At 38.5% G+C, this 4,304-nt stretch overlaps 1 pseudogene; it reads right to left on the bottom strand.

Moving 5' to 3' along the window:
- Positions 1 to 2,108: 2,108 nt before the first annotated feature.
- On the bottom strand, positions 2,109 to 3,740 carry LOC103741270 (annotated as a pseudogene).
- Positions 3,741 to 4,304: the final 564 nt, after the last annotated feature.

Genomic DNA, 4,304 nt, shown 5'->3' on the forward strand with positions numbered 1-4,304 from the left:
GAACTGATGATCTCTGAATTGTCCAATATGTAGTTTGGTCTGCATAATCCCTACCTATTAAGTAGTCTAATACATAACTTGAAGAATAATTTACACTATTTTGCTTCTTTTAAATGCTATATGTATATATATATATATACATATGTACATATATAAGTATTTTTATGCACTTTTATCTTCTTGCTTAGGTTGTATGTGCCAGGAATGTACCCACAGTAAGAATTAGTTACATGGAATATTTTGCGTTCTGCCACGCCCCAGGAGAAACCAAGTCCTTTATCTCATATTTTATTAATATAAAACTGAGCAGCCAATATCTATCCTTTCCTAAGTCATCTGAATAGTAAAAATGGGACCAAAAATCATAACTACATCCATATGACACTAAACCTTATTCTCCTACCTTGCAATAGTTTTGTATTTCTTATTTTTTCTTTTATAAAATATTTATTTTAAATGTACGAGCCCTTTGCCTGTATATATGGAAGAACACCCATGAGTACAATGCCCATAAAGGTCAGAAGAAGGTGTCAGGTCTAACGAACCTGGAGTTACATGTGGTTGTTAACTGTTGAACCATCTCTCCAGCCACAGTTTTGTATTTCTTAACTCAGTGAGTAAATACTAAATATAAGCTTTCTATGTTCTAGAACACCAGAGATGCTGGAAGTAAAGGAGTCAATATATGAGTCCCTGCCTTTTACAATAACTATATTCAAATGAGAAAAAAAAACCAATCACAATTATACATTATAATCCCAAATAATAACATGGAAATCTCAGAGAGCTGGAACAGTGAATAAGCGGACCTTTCTAATTGGGAGTGAGGAGGGTGTGCAGCTCTAGGAAGTAGAGACAAGAACAAAGACAAGAAAGACAGAAAAAGTTGAATGGAGAACAGTTAGAACTGACTTCCTTCAAGGACAAACAACTGAAAAGTCACTGAAGCTAAATGAAGTGAGGCAAGCAGAGACACCAGAACACAAGACAACAGCAAGAGCAGAGCATAGAGATTCAACAGACTATTGTTTTTAAAAATGCTTTTTCTGCTTGTGGTAGGAGTCACTCAAAGGTGGTTTGATTTATGGTGTTTAGAAGTCTGTTTAGGAGCAATGTCAAAAACAGGCTGAGATAAGGATAGAAGAAACAAGATGACCTACTACAGTATGACAAAATTTGAGACCAGCAGCTGTACAAAATGGCAGCCTCTAACCCCTGTGGCTTGTAAGAATTTTATATGAGGCTCATGTGAACTGAAATGTTCTTTTTTTTTTTTGATCTTTTTGAGACAGGGTCTCCCTGTAGCCCCAGCTGGACTAGAATTCCCTATGTAGACCAGGCTGGCCTTGAACTCCCAGAGATCTGCCTGCCTCTGCCTCCTGAATGCTGGGATTAAAAGCATGTGCCACCACATCCAGTTAAAATGCTCTTAAAGTGTAAAATATATACAAGATTTTGAAGCTGATGGGGGAATAAAATATTAATTTCTACATTACATGTTTTTTTATATATACTATGCTAAATAAAGTAATTAAAATTACTACTTTCACCTGATTATTTTGATGTAGCAATAGAAAATTGTAAATTAGCAACTGTGCCCTCTTTGATATTTCTAGAAGACAGTACTGTGTTACATGGTGACTAATTTTTTAAAGTAGAGTGGTAGAAAGTACTGGACTTGAGATGCATTTTGAAAATAAAGTCTACATAACTTGTTGACCAAAAGAAGTCTGGGTAAGAAAAGGAGTGAAACCAACTGATTCCAAAAATTTTGCTCTGAGGAACTTAGAAAATGTTAGTAAAATCTATTAGGATGAAAGTCTAAGTTGAAACTCAAAATCTTGCTTTAGAATGTTGTCTTTGAGGTAGCTGCCCTGCTAGATTTCCCAATAGACAAGCCAAGTGGTGATCTCAGAATGAACAAATAAAGGAAGCATCATTTGGGGTTGGAGAGATGGCTCATCACTTAAGAACACTGACTATTCTCTCAGAAGACCCGAGTTAGAATCCCACACCCACATGGCAGCTAATGACTGTCCGTAATTCCAGTTCTAGGGGCTCCGACGGCCTCTTCTGTCCTCTGCAGGCATTGCACGACATCGGTGCACTTACCTGTAAGTAGTGTTTGGAACATAGACATCCCTGGCAGGAAACTAAAATTTCTCTGGTAGTTCTGACTTTGCTGTCAGGGTAAAGTTTCACTTGAAGCAGCTCTGAGATTAGGCAATAATGAGGATTTTCAGGGGCAGGAGAAATGTCTATCTTCAGCTGAGCTGTAATAGGTCTCAACCACCTTAAGACAGAAGACAGCCTTCTCATATCAGCAAGAAACTTGTACAGATCTTCATCACTTAAGCAGTCTCCTTCCTGCTTAAAAAAATTTGTCATAGTGAGAGTAGCAGGTTGAAAGCTAGTCAAGTTTCAAGCATCATCCCCATTAGTTGTCCTTTCAAGTGACCGTCTACCAACAATACTGGAATTCCTCCTCTCTGACCAAGAACCTTTTCATTCTCCAGTACTTATTTCTACTTCTGTAGAATCTCTTTCTAAATTCCCAGCATTAATGAATCACAGTCCAGGCAAAAGGCATATGGTATTTCCCTGTCGCTGGCAAAACTGATTGGCTTGACTTTTCAGCTTTTCCAATTTTTCCTTCTTCTTGGTGGCATCTGCTTCTTTGAAAATTATATATGGTTCTGCACCTCTCCAATACCTCCTTGCTGTTGGACTTTTTCCAGCTTTATCACAAGGAAGACATCTTGGGAAGGATAAGTTATAGAAAAAAATGGCTTATCGTGCCAGGGTGGTAATGGCAGCCGGTGGTACATGTGAACGTAACAACCCCTTCATCTGTTCTGAATTAAGGTCAAAATAAAGGTTTTCTGAAATCTTTATCTTTTTTTTTTGACATCATATAAAGCCAAACTTACAAAAATGGGCTCAATTTCTATTTCAAACTTGAGTGATAAACATTTTACAAGAAGTCTTTGACCAAAATGTTCTTTGGGTACATCAGGAACACTAAGTCGTTCTATAGGTTCTTCCTCATCTTGTGACGGTTTGATTTCCTTTGATCATCATTCTGATGGTCTATTTCTTCATTTGGCATTTGATCAAGTAACTTAAGAAGCAAAGCATAAGGAAGTGAATTTTTCAAGTCAAAGATATTGCAGGCCCAGCTACCCCTGGGAGTATCATCTATTGATGTTGAGCATCTTTTAAGATCATCTTGCTCATCCTGGTAGTTGTTGCCATTTGGAGCTTCCTCAGATTCAAAGACTTGTTTGGGCAAACCCTTTTGTCTTTCTGCTTATCCAATGTATTAGAATTAAATCCTGTTCCCAGTTTATATATTTCCTTTTCACAATTGCCCAATCTTCTGTGTAACTTCTTATACAATCTCTAACATGTGGATCCACTTCACTTTCTTCAGGGACAGCTGAAACAAGGGTTCTGCAATCCCTAGGACTATAAACAACTTCAGTATCTGGAGGAAATTCAGTCAAATCCCTTAGAGGTCAAGAATCCACAGCTAAAGGGTGAGTAATGAGATAATCTTCCAAATTCACAGGCTCTACTGCTTCAGTAAGAGGCACTGTGGTATGATGAGATATATTGCCAACTATGTTGAGGTTTTTGAGCAGCCGGGGAGAACCACTGTTTTGTCCAGAGATCTGCTTCCTAAATTCAGCTGCTACAGTTCTGCTGATCTTCTGGGCTAAGGCATGGAGTTCGGCCATGGCTGTGGGCCTGGCTGGGTGTGGGGCCTATGCCCAAGCCTGCTAGGCCTGCTCCTCTCGCTGCTGCTCTCGCTCCCTCCCTCCCTCCCTCCCAGCTCCCCAGAGTTGGTCTTTAACGCAGTAAGGCTAGAGAAGTTGGCAGGGTCCTGTGAATAAATTCACATTGAAGGAAATCTGGAGATACAATCTTAGCTTGAAAAGCCTTAACATATATGACAGAATTCATGAAATCTGATGGTGGGCTAAAGGCAGGTGAAGACAAGGGAAGGGGTCTAACTTATTAATATGTATTGTATGAAATACATAAAATTTCAATAAAAGATACAAATATAGTAAAAAAAAAAAAAAAAAAAAAAAAAAAAAAAAAAAAAAAAAAAAAAAAAAGTAATCCAAGTCCTGAGGCAGAAGATCCTTGGGGCTCGCCGGCCAGCCAGACTAGCCTATAAGTGAACCTCACTCAGGTCACAGTGAGAAATCCTGTCTCAAAAAAAAAAAAAGACATTGGGGATGACTCCTGAGGAATGACAGCCCAGACTGTCTTGTATCCTCCATCTGCACATTCAT

This window comes from Nannospalax galili, unplaced genomic scaffold (genome assembly GCF_000622305.1).
Source record: "Nannospalax galili isolate Female #2095 unplaced genomic scaffold, S.galili_v1.0 scaffold580, whole genome shotgun sequence".
NCBI lineage: Eukaryota > Metazoa > Chordata > Mammalia > Rodentia > Spalacidae > Nannospalax > Nannospalax galili.